The sequence below is a fragment of the Protopterus annectens genome, chromosome 16.part0 (genome assembly GCF_019279795.1).
Source record: "Protopterus annectens isolate FY-2018-M chromosome 16.part0, PAN1.0, whole genome shotgun sequence".
NCBI lineage: Eukaryota > Metazoa > Chordata > Ceratodontiformes > Protopteridae > Protopterus > Protopterus annectens.
In genome coordinates, this window is record NC_056750.1 from 736,130,697 (window position 1) to 736,150,022 (window position 19,326).

Consider the following 19,326-nt stretch of genomic DNA (forward strand, 5'->3'; position numbering starts at 1 on the left):
GAAGGCCCTAACAAGAAAGGCCAAAGCCAAAAAACAGCAAAAAATAACCAACCACCCCTGCACTAACCATATTTACAATATGTACAACCCAAACCACACCACCACCTCTCACTACAGAGGGGAAGGAGGGAGACTGCAGCAATGTGGATCTTCGAACATCTACATTTATGGTAGGTACATAACTGTACTAAGTTCTTCATCTCACATTGCTGCAGTCCTTACATATGGGTAGAATCCCAAAGCAGAGGTAAGGGAGGATGGCAAAACTATAAAGCATTAGGGGCTGCCAAAATGCCCTGTAAAATTGCAGTGGCAAATCCAGCCCTAGATTTAGAGTAAAGTGGAAGGTGGTAATGCTTAGAGAAAGTATGCACTGAACTCCAAGTAGCTGCTTCCAAAATATCTTTAGTAGCCACCCCTTAAAAGGCTGTAGAAGTGGCAGTAGCCCTAGTGGAATGAGGCCTAATCCCAGCTGGAATCTCCTTACCATGATGGGAATAACAGAAAGCAATACAAAAACCAATCCACTTAGAAATAGTTTGTTTTGAAACAGGTTTGCCCTGAGAACCCAAAGCAAAAGAAACGAACAACTGCTGAGACTGCCTGAACCCTTTAGTTCTGCTCAAATAATATACGAACTGTCTGTGTATATCCAAAGTGTGCAAAATCCTCTCCCCTTTATTTTGGGGGTTTGCATAAAAAGTAGGCAAATGAATAGTTTGGTTTAAAGCCACACTAGAAACCACTTTAGGCATAAAAGGAAGGGTTAGTAAAGACACCCTATCCTTGTGGAAAATTAAGAAAGGCTCAACTGCCATAAGGGCCTGTAATTCAGAAACCCTTCTCAGAGGTAATGGCCAACAAAAGCAGTCTTCCATGATAAATATTTCAACTCTGCAGTAGCTGCAGGCTCAAAAGGTTGTAGAGTGAGTTTCTCCAACATAAAATTGAGATCCCAAGCAGGAGTAGGAGCTCTACGTGGGAGTCTTATATTCTTTGCCCCTCTAAGGAATTGCTTAAACAAAGGATGAGAAAATAATGGTGGGTCACAGTCATAGTGAGCAGAAATCGCTGCAGCATGAACCTTTATAGAGGAGAAGGACAAACCTTTGTCCAATAACTCAGTAAGGTATTGAAGAGCAACACTTAAATTAGGTTTAGAAACATCAAAGTCCTTTGCTGTACTCCAAAATAAAAATCTCCTCCATTTATCTGCGTAAACTTTCCTTGTACTAGGTCTTCTGGCTTCCAAAATAACATTCAAAACTTGTTGTGGAAGCTGAGACCCTCCAGGGTTTAAAACAGAATATGCCAGGCTGTTAGATGTAGAGAGTTTAGTTTGACATTGAGTAAATGACTGTTCTCCTGAGATAGCAGGTGAGGAATCAAGGCAAAGGCCATGGAGGCTCCCGACATTCAGACTTCTCAGTAATGGGTACCAGTGCTGTCGAGGCCAATCCGGAGCTATTAAAATGATGTTTGGCTTGTCCTGTCTGACCTTCAGGAGTACCTTTGGGAGGAGAGGCAGAGGTGGAAAGGCATACACGTGAAGATTGCTCCAATTGAATGAGAGAGCATCCACTTTCCAAGCTGTGGGATGAAACCTTTTTGTGCAAAACTTTGGCAGCTGGTAATTTAGTGGAGAAGTGAACAGATCTATGTCTGGAGTTCCCCATAACACTGTCAATTTCTGAAATACTTGAGGATCCAATTTCCACTCGTGGGGATCCATAATTTGTCTGCTCAACACATCTGCTAAGGAGTTCTGTGCTCCTGGCAGAAACCTTGCCTGAAGATTTAGCTGTAAACTGAGAGCAGTCTCCCACAAAATCATTGCTTGTCTGCATAGAGGATATGAATGTCCCCTTGCTTGTTGATGTACCACATGACAGTTGTGTTGTCTGTTTGAATCAACACCTGCCCTGGAAGAAATAAATCCTTGAAAGCTATCAATGCAAATTGGACTGCTAACATCTCCTTTAAGTTGATATGTAAATGTTGAAGTCTGGCAGGCCACGTGTCTTGTACCCATTTTCCATTTAGATGAGCTCCCCAAGCTTTGTCTGAGGCATCTGTCGTTAAAATCTGACTCGCCTCTGGTCGGGTCACAGAGAGTCCCTTGTTTAGGTGACATTCCTGAGCCCACCACAAAAATTCCTTTTGAATGCAAGGTATTATCTGAATGACAGTGTCCAAATTTTGGCAGTGCTGTGTCCATACATTTTTGAGATACCATTGTAGCTTCCTCATATGCAGTTTGGCATTGGGAAGTACCAGAATACAAGATGCCATGAACCCCAAGGCTTGAAGGACTGTCCTTGCAGTCAGCCTGGACTGACGAGACAATTGGAAAGATTCTTTTGTTTGTCCGGGGTCAAAAAGGCCATCTGGGATGCTGTATTCAGTCTCACACCCAGAAAGCACATGTCCTGAGAGGGTACTAGACTGGACTTTATTTCGTTCACAGAATACCCCAGGCATCTTAACACTGCCATCACATACTGTAAATGATGAAGAAGTTTGTCCTTTTCTTGGGCCAGAATCAGGCAATCGTCCAAATAAGGATAGATTTGTATTCCTCTTAGCCTGAAGAAAGCTACCACTGGAGCCAGAACCTTCGTGAACACTCTGGGTGCAGTAGATAAGCCAAAGGGCAATGCAGAGAACTGATAATGAAAAGTCCCAGCCCGAAAACGCAGATACTTCCTGCAACTGAGCCTGATAGGAACATGAAGGTAAGCCTCCTTGAGATCCAGAGTCACCATTCAGTGATCTTTGCCCAGCAGAGGTAAAAGCTGTTGTAACGTCAACATTTTGAACTTGGGAATGTCCAGATATGTGTTGAGGATAGATAAATCCAAAATTGGTCTCCACGTGTTCCCTTTCTTTGGTACTAGAAACAGGCGAGAATAAAATCCTAGGCCCACTTCTGACAGAGGGACAGGTTGTATGGCCCCTATATGAAGTAGTAGAGAAATTTGTTTGTGAGCCTCTAGTCTTTGCTGAGGAGGAACGTCTGGCATGCCTTTGAAAGGAGGCAAGGTATGGAAATAAAACTTGTAACCTTGATGTATGATATCCAATACCCATTTGTCTTGGGTAATCAAAATCCAATTTTCCTTGAAGAGTGCCAACCTTCCTCCCAAAGGTGCTGCCAGGCAAGAAGGATCTGGCAGCTGACAAAGTAGGTCATTGGGCCTGTTTACGAAAGGACAGGCCTGCCCTCACCAAGATTGTGCAGGTGAACTCCTGTTCTAGGTCTAAAGAACTCTGAGCTCTGCCCCTACCACGTCTAGATCTACCCCTAGACTGAGAATCATAAGAAGGATACGTCCACCCCTTAGCAGGCCAATTCCTACTAAACTTCGGAGGCTGAACTTGCAAAAAATCTTTAACAGCCTGCATAGACTTAGCCTTGTCTTCCATTTTCTTCAAGACTGACTCCACAGGTGAACCAAACAACACATCAGACTGCAAAGGAGCATCCAAAATCCTTGTCTTAACATGGTCAGATGAATTCTGATCCTTCAGCCAGGCGTGCCTGCGAAGAACTGAACCAATGGCAGCCACCCTAGACGAGGCCTGCACAGCATCAAAACCACATTGTAATGAATGCTTACCCACCTGTTCAGAGACATGCACCAAATCTTGTAATTCTTTGCACTCAATGCCTTCCGCCAGAGCATCCACCTTAGACTTCAATTGAGAAAGAAGAAAGTTTTGATATTTCAACATATGAAACTGGCAATTTAAAGCCCTCATAGCTAAGGTAGAAGATGTATAGACCTTCTTTCCCCATCTATCCAAAGCTCTGGCCTCTTTATCTAGAGGAACCAGATTTTTTACAACAGAGGCCTTGACACCCTTAGGTCCCTGACTAATAGTTTCTGGGTCTGCCCTAGGACTCTTATAAAGATATTTATGAGCCTCAGGCACCCTGTAATACCTATCCGGTTTAACAGACGCAGGAGGCAGAGAATCAGGATTAAGTGAAGCCTCTGAAAACACATCTTCCACAACATCCAGAACAGGGGGTATAGCCAAGGGCCTATGTTGGGGTAAAAGCAAAAATTCCCTAAGCCTTTTCCGAGAATCAGAGAAGTCCTGACCTTCCCACTTAAAATGTTCCCTCATAGAATGAAGTGTCTCTGAAAAGAAAAATCCTCTGGAGGAGAAGCAGAAGGAGTGGAATCATCTGCATCAGAATCAGAATAAGGAGAGTACTCCTGCAAGTCTTCAGCCAAAGACTCTGAAACATCCGAAGCCTGCTCAAAACTTCCCAACTCTGGCTCCACCCTAGGCCTCTTATCAGGAGGGGGCAAAGAACCTCTAATCAGAGTAATCAAATCTTCTGCCATTTTAAGCATGTGCTTCTTAGGCATAGACCCTGCTGAACTAGGAGTGACACCAACAGAAGCTAAACCTGGCCTGCCTCTGGGAGAAGCCTTGGAAACAGAAGGAGAGGGCCTAACCACCCTAGGAAGGGAGGGGAGTACAGTAACTTGAGAAGCCCCTTCAGCCTGACCTGCCTCTTGATAGGCCACATCCTGCAAAATCAAAGTCTCCCCCTGAGACTCCAGAGAAGTCTCCGGGAACCACCGGTTCCACTGAAGCCTCTAAAGAACCGGCGTCCGAACGGACGACTCATCTTGCCTGGGTTTAACTGTTTTGTCTTTAGAAGCGGCGGAGAGTCCGACGGCATATTATAATTGCACCGCTTACCAAAGACCAGCCTAGCACAATCTAACCTTCAATAGTGCGCTTATTGAACCTAGCACGGCCCCAAACAAGGAATGCACAAAGAATGATAATCCCTATGCGGTATCTGCTTCCCACAAGAAATACAGTTATTCACTTTTTCTGACATCCGTAATACACTGAGGCAAGAAAAACCAAAATATTGTCTGAAACTCCGAACTCAAAGTTTCAGAACGCCGAACGGCACTTGCAACGCTGCTTCTGCATCGACCATGCGGCAAAAGACTGAGGATATGACGCCGGTCATGCGCTTTTGTACCCTGACGTCCTGATGTCAGTTTTAAGCGCCGTCAGCCTAATACTTTGGTATTCGAGGACAGCGGACTACCCATATGTAAGGACTGCAGCAATGTGAGATGAAGAACATCACACATAGTCCAAATACAGACAGATACTCCCCTATGCTTAGATACCTTAACCCCTTGGTTCAATTAACTTTGTAAGGCCTTCATCACCCACCTTCCCACAATGATATTTAACCTCTACTTAACTAATAAGGTTATGCCTCATATATATAGAAAACAGCTATAGTTACTCTTATTCCCAAACTACCCAAGCCAACTACTCCTCCACAACAGCATTTTATCTCAGTAATTCCCACTTCAGGTAAAATGCTATAAAGAATTATTAACCAAATGACTGCTTATTGGCATCAATATCATATTCTATCCAGGAAGCAATAAGGATTTTGGTCTGAATGCAGCTCCATAACAAACACTCTACTTCCTCACAGATGTCCTACCCAGTATGGACAATGGCAGCCTGGCAGGAGCTGTCTTCATTGACCATACTTTACTACTGGACAAAAGAAAAAAAACTATGTTCTGAGGACACCACACCAGAAGCTCAAAAGTAGTAACAGGATTCACAACCAGACTTCTAATATAAAATGCAATATTTAATATGCCATATAAAAATAGAACAAACCTCATGGTTGATAACTATTCCAAATGCAGTACCAAACAGTGGATTTGAAACAAAAAATACAACAAAGTTACTGAAGATAAAGTGTTTTACCTATAGTGGGAATTACTGCAATAGGATGGAGCTGTGAAGCAGTAGTTCACTTTGGTAGTTCTGAAATAGGCGTGACTTTAGCTGTTGTCTATAAATGAGGCATAATTTAAATCGAACATCTTCACAACTAATTAAACATGCCAACATCTAACCTTCAAATATCTCCTATTTATTATTCCCCAAAATTTAAAGAGCTAATACAATCTTTAAAGGAACATCCACCAATCATTCAAAACATTCAGTTCACAGCTAAGAACTGTAAATTCTACAAAACTAAGCCCTAATATTTACAAATTAAACTCTACCAGTCACATAGATTGCATTCTTGAAAAATAAGTATATACAAAAATTTTAAAAAGTCTTCATATTCAATCCTTTTCCGATATAATAATAAAAATGGGAAATAGTCAATGCAGTTACATTCACAAATTCATAAAGCTATTTTACCACATACAGTATATTATACCCAAGAATGATGGCTTTAGTTACCCCAAGGATAACCTGCAAAATATACTACAATTTTACTGCCTGCAGTTTCAATAATGGGACTATAGAAATATGATTGTTTAACCCTATTGGGGAATTGGCATTTAAATCTAAACTGCCACATAAGATCCTTATATTCAAGTTCATCCTCCCTTGCTCTACCTCTAGCTTCTCACTTAGCTACCTCCAGGATCCAACATACATGCGTTTTGTACCTTACACGGTTCTTAAAATGTTTATATAGTGCATTATTTTCATTTCTGTGGAAGATGCGCTCAGTTTTTACAACATAAAAAACTTTAGCATGCCAAACATATCACTAAATAAACCAGCCCTTTATTTTGACCGTTCCCAGGTTCAATTTTAACTACAGTTCCTTTGTCTATACTAAAGCTTTCATCCATATGAAAATAGCAGCATTGTCCATAATAGCCACATTTTGAGTTCCCCACTTTTGTCTCTCCTCATCATAACAACTATTTGTGGACACAATCACTGATTTAATAGCACAAGCTGCATTACTAATAAGACATAGTTTATCCCCCACTATTTCTAATGCTGAGTTGCTAGCCTTAAAAATAATCCAGTTTCTCTTAATAATAGATTTATCCTGTGCACTTCCAGTAAAGCATTATTCCATTTTCAATCCAAGCTTTGACATTGTAAACTACTTCTGGAACTAAATGTTGTACTACATCCTTACATCTGTAAATATGTATATTTAGTACAGCCTTGTATTTGTAAATATATTTTTTTTAATTTTCTTATGTGATCCTAGTCGCTTGGTCTGTGTCTGCAAATGGTCCATTGGGAATTTGGGATCAATGCACCACGTCAGTAAACAAATATAAATAAACTTTTTTATTCATCAGCACCTCTGCATAATTCCATTTCTTTATTTTCTCTCCTGCTGTGTAATAGATTTTTTTCAGAGTCCATAACATCATGTTACAACTGACCAAGAACAGCATTAATGTCATCTTTGTTTTCTCTGGTTTCCCCTACCTCTATATATAGGGCAGCCAGTTATAACATTCCATCTGGCCAAGGACTGGATCAGTCTTTTCAGCCACTGCAGCATATCTACAACTAGCACAAAAAAATCAGATTTTCTACTACTTTTCAGATGTGTAATACTGCTCTGTTCACTTACCAAAATGCAATCTGCCAAATTTATTTTAACAATCACTTGTGCTTGGATTAACTTGTCATCGTGCATGGTAACTCAAGTGACCTCCCTCATACTATTCATTTTTCCCTCCCTTCAGCTGTCAGTTACCACCTGCTTCTCCTAACATTCAGTGTGTCTTCTGAACCCATCTCAGCCTCCTCTAGGTTCTACCCCAAGCAGATTTTGGGTCAGTAAGGGTGCACTGTACTGTAGCCGGTGAGTGTGCCTAACCACCATCCCACAGAACACCCACAGTACCCCAGTAAGCACTGCAATTGCTACCTTTTGGAGGCACATGCATGCTTCCCTCTCCTGTTCAGCCTCATGTATGTGTGGAGCTCACCAAACTTAGTGCCACTTTTACAGTGATTCTAAGCTGCCTCCCTCTCCCAGGATGGGTGAGGCCATATCTGATGCCCACTTTCATCCCCCAGTCACCTACACTGTTGCCAAAACATGAGCTATTTGGGTTGTAGTAAGGGTTTTATCCTCCTGTGCTACTGAGGTGCTCCATGTTAATCAGTTGTTTTACCTACTCATGGTTCACTAGAAGTACCAGCAAACTCCTCAAAAAGCTCTCAAAATTCAACAACAAAGGTATTTTATGCTGCCTGCCTGTATGAGAAATGCAAGAATACCTGTTAAACAGGTATGACCATGACTAAGAGATCCATCCTGTGGACTTCTAATATAGTTCAGCTCTAAATCAGTGACAAGTATAAATTTCAGGAATTCCCTGATGTCTGAAGGACTGACTACTGGAAAAATGAGTGCACATGTGTAATGCTTGGCTAACACTCGATTAGCATCCCATGGCCACCAGTAAAGCTCCACTTGTAAGAACTGGTACTGCAGAATATACTCCAGATAATGCCTGCAGTGCAAATTCTCACTTAGAGGGGAAGCCGTTTCTCTACCATATGCACCAAGTGAGCGCAATATAATTTGCCTATAGTTAGAACTTTTTCTGTTAACATTCAATACCATCAAAAAACTCCAATTTCACTGTGAGGAAGCCCTCATTGGCATAGATGGTATAAGAATGACCAGAGCACATTTTTTCAGAAACAGAAGTGGAAACGTGTGGTAGCATGCTACCCCATGTATAAGTTGTTTTGGAATGTGCCATCAAGTTTTTTCTCCATGACATACTCTAGTATTCTAATGTAATCTTATTCTACTGAAGATTTTCCTTTTCTTTATGGAGTTGTCATATTCGACTTTTAGGTAGCATGTCTTTTTCTGTTGAGGTTATCTCAGTTGAAGGTATTCTCCATTTACATACAATCCCATTCATTCTGCTACAATCTTGCACATTGTATTTTTAATTCTTTACTCTTTACATTTCCTGTTGAGTTATCATGCAATACCAAAACTACAGGTATCCACAAATTGTCAGTAACACGCACATTATTCAGAGTGCTTAATGCAGATGTTTTGTTGCTTCATGCCTTTCATACGTCTTTTATGCATTACTTGCAATGAAGCACATCAGACAGCAACTCTCTCTAGTATTAATACTATTACGTGAGTGACATTACACATGCAGCTGAAAGCATTACAGTTTTCTTATCTATACTGTTAATAAAACCTGAACAGAAGCACCCTTGTGGCAATTTGTGCATTGCTGATAGATGGCCGATTAAGGATGGTACATTTAGTTTTTGTACAGCAAATCAACATTATTTGTAGTTTAACATACTAGCAATGCTTTCACTTTATTTCATTCCTTTATGTATTTGTCACCATCCAGCTGTACTACATTAAAGTTATTATATTTAACATTTGCATACTGGAAGACTATTATTTTACTAACATGCACACCAATATTATCAATTAATGGACATTAATTCTTCAATGGCCTCATTTCTCAATAAGTATGGTTTAGTGGAAATCATTGTAAAATGTGTTTCTTTTGTGATTATGAGCTGAAATGTTTGGTGTGAGGTTGTAGAGTTCACCAATTAGAAGGATGGAGTTGTGGTTTCACGTAGACGCAATGTGTAGGAAACATCTTGTAGTGTATCGGAGTATTAATAAGCTGACATCTGCATTATTTTTTTTTTGGAAAATAATTTTAGAGTACTTTCAGGACAAACTACAAACCAGTAAACAAGAAAATATTGCAAAAAGAAAATTCTAACTATATGACAAGAACTAGGAAAGAGACAATTTAACAAGCCATCAAATAGGAAAGAAATACAGTTGAAATTAATACACTAAGACATTTGCTTATGTACTTAAAATGAAAACCAGGACTTTGTAGCTCTTTCTGAGTATGAATTGATCTACTTTATTAATGTATTTGGTGATGTCACCTTCAATTAATAAAAGTTTTGGTGCATTCAATTTTGAATGTGTGTTAGTTTTGTATATTCTGTGAAACATATACAGCATGTTTCGATATTAGGCACATTCCCTCAGAGCAGAATAATTTACTACTGCCCCCTCCAGTTACATACTTGTATGGGCTATTCAGTCTGCAATGACCTATGAAGTTCATAAAATTAACTCTGACATTTGGCAGCTGGCATACAGGGTTAAGACGCTGTTAATAAGCTCTTTCCTGTGGTCCAGTGGTTTAAAGTTTGATTCCCCCTGTTACTATTGCCTAATTGTTTGACAATGAGCAAGTCACTTAACCAGATGGCAGTTCCAAGCAGAGTCTGATAAAGGTCCATAGTGATTACTGTTTACTGGGGGAGATTAGTGAAGTAAAATAAAAATCAATCAGCTGATTTTCTTCAAGGAAAACATTGATGCTGTAGTTCCACATAATACAAACTTATGAACTAAGCAAGGGTTTATTCTCTCTTTGCAATTATTAAAATATATATCCAACATCATCTGGCAAGAAAATCATATAATTAATTAGGCTGGTTATGAATTCTCTTGACAACTGTATATAAAAAGAAACTAATGCCGTCTTTTTTATGCAAAAGTCATATTAACACTTCCTGTTGTATATGGAAATGAGCAACAAGACATGGAAAAGTGAAGTTTGCATATATTCATAAGTAGATGTTTACTGTTTGAGTTAAAGTTATTAATGCAATAAATAATAAAAATCTCCTGGCACACATTAATCAGTAAAACAGAAGTAACTGCTTTTCTGAACTAAATGTTCTACCAACTGGAACCAATTATGTTTTCCAAAGCCTCCTTGCAATTATATATAGGTGCAATCAGACAAACATTATGCAGTGGATCATTTCTCCCTTTGTGTCAAATTAATAAGAAAGTGAACCGATTTCTTTTTACAGTGTGTTTAATGAGAATTCATTAAGTTAGTATGGAGCAACTAATTTTCATTGAGTTTCTACTGAAAAATATTTGTTATATTCTGGAGAGTGCTAACTGCTCCACAGTTTAATGGGTTTGATAGGGTCTCAGAAGTGAATGTGTATTGAACTTCAGTGTGGTTAAGTCTGTATTTTGCTCCTTTCTAAATGAATATTAATTGACAATAATCACATGCTTTTGTATATTCTCTCTCTCAATATATATATATATATATATATTTATATATATAGAGAGAGAGATGCAATTACACATCAAAACCGAACAAACAAAATACACATTTTAAGCAATTTCATACCATGTGAAAAGTGATCTTAACAATGGTTATCAAAACCTTGTTAATAGTGCCCTAAGCACTTTTAAAATTGCCAGGGGCTAACAGCAGACAGTGCCAGGCAACAGCTGCAGCAGCTTTTAAAAGGGCTCCCTATTGAAATGTCAGCAGTCAAAATGCAGAGTGCCTCAAGCAAAAAGAACAAAAACCCAGAAAAAGAGTGAATCTCAAAGACCACTCTTCTCATTTAAAATTCTTTTTTGAGGAAGGCAGCCCCCTTGAACCCCCTCACCCCAAATTTATATATATACCAACAATATGATCATCATACTTCAGTGAAAAGGCAATATTCCAAGAAACGACCACATGATGCTTAATATAAAAAATCCATTTTCTTAGCCATTAAGTCTCCGTGTCTCAGGACTTGATCAAGGTCCTGACATTACAAATGGTTACCTTTTCAAAGCTGTTGAGACTTGAACAAATTTTAAAAGCGGTTTAATATTCTGTCAGTGTAGCACTATTTCTTTCAGCTGTACCTTTCAACTCTCCTTGATTATGCAGAACATCCCAGATTTTGTTCCTCATATTTTAGCTCTATCCCTTTGAAAACTTAGATTTTTTGGTAATTCACTACGGATTTAAGTCAGTCAATGCTGGTTTGACATTACCTGTTCATACCTACTGATGAGAAAAAGCATGCCGAGGTAACCCCATTCTTCATTTAACCTTTCTATGTGAATTGTATGTATTTTTTTTTGTGTTCATTACTGCATGTTGACAGACGAGATCAGACAGGAGTCCACGTGGACTATGATGTTTGCAGACGACATTGTGATCTGTAGTGAGAGTAGGGAACAGGTGGAGAAGACCCTGGAGAGGTGGAGATATGCTCTAGAGAGAAGAGGAATGAAGGTCAGCAGGACTAAGACAGAATATATGTGTGTGAATGAGAGGGAGGATAGAGGAATAGTGAGGATGCAGGGAGTAGAGGTGGTGAAGGTGAATGAGTTTAAATACTTGGATCTACAGTTCAGAGTAATGGGGAGTGTGGAAGAGAGGTGAAGAAGAGAGTACAGGCAGGATGGAGTGGGTGGAGAAGAGTGTCAGGAGTGATTTGTGACAGACGAATATCAGTAAGAGTGAAAGGGAAGGTCTACAAGAGGGTAGTGAGACCAGCTATGTTATATGGGTTGGAGACAGTGGCACTGACAAAAAGGCAGGAGTCAGAGCTTGACGTGGCAGAGTTGAAGATGTTAAGATTTGCACTGGGTGTGACGAGGATGGACAGGATTAGGAATAAGTATATTAGAGGGTCAGCCCAGGTTGGAAGGTTTGGAGACCAAGCCAGAGAGGCAAGATTACATTGGTTTGGACATGTGCTGAGGAGGGATGCAGAGTATATTGGGAAAAAGATGCTAAGGATGAAGCTGCCAGATAACAGGAAAAGAGGAAGGCCTAAGATAAGGTATATGGATGTGGTGAGAGAGTACATGGAGATGGTGTGACAGAGGACAGGAAGAAATGGAAACAGGTGATCCGCTGTGGCGACCCCTAATAGGAGCAGCCGAAAGAAGAAGACTGCATTCCAAATCTAATAAAACACATTGTGTTCCTATCTTTTCACTTTTTTCCTGTAACTGGAAATACATGGAACAGCTAAAGCTCCCTGCATTACATAGAATTATGTCTGGGTTTCTAATAACAACCCTCTATTATGTGTTGCACAATTACCTGTTGAACTTTGGTCTTGAGAGGAATTTCACTCTTCCATGTCTGGAGTACATAAGCTTGTTATGATCAGATATCCAATCATAATCTTTGGAAATAAAAGGCAAATGAGTTTGGGGACCATTGACTTTACTAATACCCACCCTTGGAATATTCCTCCTTTTCAAGTAGGGCAAGTCTAGTCAGGGATGAATTTATTAATACCCACTCATTCAGTTCCCACCAGAAGGAAGATAATGTATCAAACTAATATGCCATGGAAGTCTATTGTAGAAGTGGGTATAAAATACTGCATATTGGTCCTATCTAACCACCAGGGTTTTATTTATTTCCTGATAAAAATATAGATCTCCGATTCTGGTATTTATGGGACTACTTGATTTGTGGAGATACAGGTGATCCAGGACTACAGAGTCCCTCCTAATGGCACAGATGGCAAGGCATGGATCTCTTCTCAAAAGTCAATAAATACTGAATTAAGAGTCAGTGCTTCTAAGCTTGCCAGGTAGTTTTGAGTTTTTAATCTAGTGATCTTCTTCGTCAAGATCCTCTGGGTTTTTTTTTTTACTTGTTTTATATGTCTAGTGAGGTACAGCCCAAAGGGGACACTGTATTCAATAACTGGCTTAATCAATGCTAAATATAAGGGTGCAATGACCTCTTTAGATATGATGTTATTCTTTAACTGTCGTACGTAAGAGCACTTTTTGGACTACTACTGTTGTTATTTTTGCTTCACTGTGTAGTTTTTCAGATCTCTGCTGAAGGTGTTGGTTTTCCCATACCCACCCTTCCTATTCCTGTGTTGTTTAAGTTTGGAGGTTTTTGCAGTTGCCCGCCCCCACTGTAGATTTGATCTGGAACACTCCCCCCAGTCCCATCTCTTTACCTCATTCTACCTAATAGCCTCCTTCTGCATTGTTTTTAGTCATTTTTAATTTAATTGCATTTTCTAAACTGTTTGGTCTAACACTGCTACATACTCGTGTGCTAGCTTGCACTGCATTTGAATTGTTTTGACTGCTGTTTTAGCTACTTTTCTGTATATACAAAAAAAACCCTCTTTCCTGTAACTAGTGTAGTCCAGATTCAGATTTGCTGTATCCAGGACTGTATGTAAGCTTCTGAGCCCCCCCAAGCTTTCTGTGTTGGAGGGAAGCCTTCTAGCTTATCAGTGGGAGTGGTAAGCACTAGGTAACCTACCACATGAGTGGTTCTAGCCCAGAATTTGTAGTTATTGGCCATTTGGGCAGTTTTTCCATCTCTCTCAACTTTCTGATTCAAAAGCCTCATTTGCACTTGTTTCCCCCCTTTCCTGTAACTAGTTTAGTCCAGATACAGATTCTTACTTTTAGCACTTGAATTTGCTTATTCATGATCAGCACTTGTTCAGAACTTGTAAGCACTAAATAACCTAATTACTACAGCACTCAACCTTCCTCATAACCTAGAGGAAAACAGTTTTGGTACTTACTTTCCTCACTTGCTTAGAGAAAAACAGCTCTTGTATGCACTTTCCTCACTTATCTAAAGGAAAATAGTCTTTTATTCAGGCATGTCCAAGGGTCAGCTCCCAGTGTGCTCTCCTGTCTATCTGATGAATCTGGGCATCTTGGGGCAATGTAGAAATTGCCTCATGTACACAGACAACCCTCTCCTCCTATCACCCAACACTACAACCTGTGAGAGATGCACTTAGCTAGTCAAACTGGAGGTAAAGCTCTCTCCAATCAAGATTGAACTTGACAGTCAAGAGGAGAAGGTAAACACTTCCACCACACTCATCACATAGTCTCACTAAATCTACACCACCAAAATCCACACATAGAAACACAAAAACATTCATGGTGGCTCTCGATAATAATCTGCTCAAGCAACAGAGACCTCCAAAGCAGAAATGCAAGCAACCCCCCCCCCCAACACAACCCAAATGACACATAGCCCGCAGACTCAGTGTGCCACTGAAACATAGCCAATAAGGCAAAACAACGGACCCAACACACTAGTCATAGGCAACTCTATAGTCACACACTGATGTCCCACTCACCAGGCTAAACAAGGAGAAGGTTACTGTCATTGTCCATGTTTGTGTGAAAGACCTAAAATGTACCTCCCTGGACTACATGAAGAGAGATATGGAAGACCTTTCTGATCTTGTAGCCAAGGCAGGTATGACCCTAGCCCTGAGTAGCATTCTGCCATCACCCAGAATGAAGCCGCAGTACAAGGACAAAATGAATGACTTCAACAATTGGCTAAGCTTCTGGTGCCATTCTAAAGGGATCCAGTATATGTCTGCCTGGGATGACATGGTCGACAGACCACGATGCTCTGCCAGAGATGGCCTTCACTTGTCACCCCTGGGATTCTGGATACTGGCTAAGGTTCTTGCCGCCCCTATAGTGCCTTTTTTAGGCAAGGTTCAAATGACAAATTCACTACCATAACAGGAACAGGCAAGCAAAAACTGAGGGTGATGCTACTCAATGCTAGAAGTCTAAATCTCAAAATGCACTCATTCGAGGCACTCCTTAAAATGGAGAACATTGATATCTGTGCAGTGACTGAGATCTGGTTCAAGGCTCCAGAGAGTACCCCTGCACTACCAGGCTTTAACTCATACCACACTTTTTGGCCATGTAACCTGGACCGGAACACCAAAGGCAGAGGTGTGTCCATATAAAATAAGGATATCCACACCTCCAGGCTAGTTGCTCAGCATAATGCAGCCAAGGTTATCCAAGTGCAACTAACTCTGGGCAAAACTGAAATCCAAATTGTAGCATGCTACAGATCACCCACCATGCCCCAGGATTCCCACTCCTCTTCCCCTGATGTACTGGAAAATATTAGGTTTCAACCAAACACCCTAATAATGGGCAATTTCAACTACTTCACCATTAATGGGGAAAACTACTCATGTACCAACTCCTTCGCTCAACGCTTTCTGGAATTCATAAACTCCCTGGATCAACTTATCGACACCCCCACCAGGGGCAACAATATCCTAGATCTAGTCATTACCAATATGCGTGACCGGGTGTTCCACACCTGAAGTCAACACCTCACTGGTCCGATCCGACCATAAGCTAATTACCCTAAATATCTACATCCTGCCTCCACCCCCCATTAAGGAAACCATGACAAAAAATTTCTCCAAAGCCAACTTCATGCTTCTTAAGACAGAAATGGTGAACTTCATGACACCCATTCAGATGGACAATACAGTTATGACTACTGAATCCTACACAATTGCACTTTATAAGCACTTACATGAGTGCATGGATCATGCTATCCCAAACAGAACCAAGACGCTATCCTCCAAAAAAAGGAAGCCAATCTGGTGGTCCCCTGCCATAAACAAACTGTACAACAGAAGGAAGAAATTCTGGCAAGAGAGAGTAAAATCCCATGAGTGGAGGAGTTCCCTGGACAGCCTCAGTAAGAAGCTGCGATCCCTGATAAAATCCTCCAAAGCTAGTTACAAAAACAAAATCACCACTGATTCTAAAGACAACCACAAAACATTCTACAGGTATGTCAAGAATCTCAATGGCAACACTCAGATCTTCTCTGAGTTACAGCACAATGGCACTAAATATACAGACACAACTGATATTGCCAAAATCCTGGCAGATAGGTTCAGTGCTAACTTTACCCCCCTCTCACCCCCTAAAGAGCCCATCTCTATACTGGAAGAATGCAAAGTTCCTGTAATCACGGCTGCACAGGTAAAAACCACACTCTCCAAAGCCAAGAACACAGCATCCATGGGACCAGACAACATCCCAGGCTGCTTTCTACACAAAATACAGAATGAACTGGCGCCCCACCTAAGTACCATGTTCAATCATAGCCTCACCTCAGGCACACAGCAACAGTTATCCCACTCCACAAGGGGGGAGCCACCACGGACCTCAGGAACTACCACCCCATTAGCCTGATGAACCTGGTCTGCAAGGCCATAGAATGTATCATCATGGAACTTATAAACAAAGACATTGGTAATCTCCAGTCTCTGGATCCCACCCAGTTCGGGTTTGTAAAAGGCAGATCATATCTTCTAAACCTGATAGACTTCTTTGAAGCAGTCACCAAAGCTGTAGACAAGGGTAAAGTGGTTCACACAGCCTATCTAGATCTTTCCAAGGCTTTCAACACCATCCCCCACTCTGGAATTATAGATAAACTCACTAAACTAGGTATAAATCCCTGTCACAAGATGGGTTGACAACTGGTTCACTGACAGAACCCACACTGAGAAAGTAGCAGACTCCAAATCCGACTTCAGACCAGTGACAAGTGGAGTACCACAGGGTTCAGTCCTGGGTCCTCTCCTGTTTCTTCTCTGAAGTACAGGCCAACACAGAAGGTCTTTGGCTAATGACATTCACAGATGACTGCAAACTAGGAGCCATAATCAAAACTCCTAACGATGTGGACATCCTACAAAAGGGCCTCACTGAGACAGATGCCTGATGTCAAAGCCATGGCCTCAAGCTCAATGCCAAAAAGTGCATTGTCAACCCCTTTGGTAAAAACTCTGTACTCATGAACTACAACATAGGCGGTAGTATACTTAATGCCGAAAGTCTGATAAGAGACCTTGGGACACAGGTGGACAGTAGTCTCTCATTTGATAATCACATCACCACAGTAGTCAGGAAACCCTTCTACGTGGCACACCTCATCACAAAAGGTTTCTCATCCAGAAAAAAAGAGGTCATTGTTCCCCTCTACTCATCACTCATTAGACCCATTACAGAGTACATTGCCCCTTTTGGTATGTACCTCACAAGACATCTACAACTGGAAAGGCCGCAGAAATACCTCAGAAAGAGGATTACCGGCCTCAAACAGATGCCCTATGAAAACCGTCTCAAAAAACTCCAGCTTTACTCCGTCGCATATCGCCTACTAAGAGATGATCTCTGCCTAACATACAAAGCTGTGTCAATCCCAGAGCTGTTGGACATGCTCCACTTAAAGAAATCCCAATCCCTCTGAACTACATGCTCTAGGGACATAAACCTTGTCACCACAATAAACAGAACATGCCAGAGGGATAGATTCCTGTCCCCGAGACTTCCCATACTCTGGAATAAACTACCTATCTATATCAAACAAAGCTCCTCATTAGCACTCTTCAAGAAAAATCTTGATGATTGGATAGGAAACAGGAAATTCACCCCGGGGATCACCTCTGTTGCTCTGCTCAACAGTGGCACAGGAAAATAATTTTCTTGGGTGGCAAAAGCCAGGGTACCTTTTTGGCTGGGCTTGTATAGGCCCCAGGGCCAATAGCCTAGTACCTACCTATGAACCTATTAACATGCTGCTCAGTGGAGAGTGAGCTATAAAACCAAGATTCCAGGTCTTTCAAAGCACATTGTAAGTATATGTTCTTGCTGAAGGGCTTTGGAGTCAGAGAGGGACTTGACAATGACTCCAAGTTCATTGCTCTCATGGCCACAGGTCTTTCTTCATGGTCTGGAGATCAGAAAAGGAGGTTCAAAATTGAGAGGTCTCAGCACTGGACCTTGTGAAACACCACTGTGCAACTTCATACTCACTGATAAGACACCTGCTTCCCACACCTTATGGGTTTTGTGTTTCAGCCAATTTGCTATCCTCTTATTACATAGTGATCTATTTATAAACTCTTACTAACTATGCTAATAAGAGGATGGTCTCTAATGCCTTTCTAGGTTGAGATAAAATGTATGGTCAGCATAACAGCTATAAACAGCCTATGTTACCTTTTGAAAGAAGTTAACCAGATTCATTAGGCAGGATCTTTCCTTGACCAAGCCAAACTGTTGAGGGTCTAGCCTGATGAGATTTTTAATATCATAGTTTATCAAACCAGGTATAATATATTCCATGGTTTTGCAAATAAGACTTCTCAGGCTGATGGGACTATACTTCCCAGGATCAATGATGGGGCCACCCTTGGAGGGTGTCAAAGCTCTGAGAGAAAACCAGTGGCTAAACTCAGGTTAATTAATTTAAGGAGCCAGGGCTTGGTTAATACTGTTCATTAGTCAGTCCGGTATAATGTCAGGTCCCACTGATGAAGCACATTCAGTCTCGCACAACACCTGTAGTACCTGCCTTTTAGTACTGAAGGGGTGGGGAGATTCAGACAGACATAAGAAGCTTCGCAAAGTCATCTTTTAAGGTAAAAGTCACCCATGCCATGTTTGCGCTAGTATATTAGCAATGTATACTGGATCAGACTAGATAGTTGCGATATGAGTAAGTTCAAAGCTATTTATTTCTTAGTTTGCAAATGTAGCTGAAGGTTTTTCAATTGTCCATGGTGTCATTTTCAAACCCAAGTTCATTAGTAGAACTAATTGACTTCTTCAAATTTTTTTGTTAAGTTTTCGATTATTCTTGATATGTGGGTAATTTGATTATCTGTATACTTCAAAGTGTTTTTTTTTCTTTCACTCTAAAGTTTATTAATGTTGATGGACTACCAGGTTAGTCTGTTTTTAAATTTACCACTTTACTGAAATCGGACTGAGACTAAGTGGGCATCTAATTAATTTATAAAAATGTGCATCATAATGTCTATGGTGAT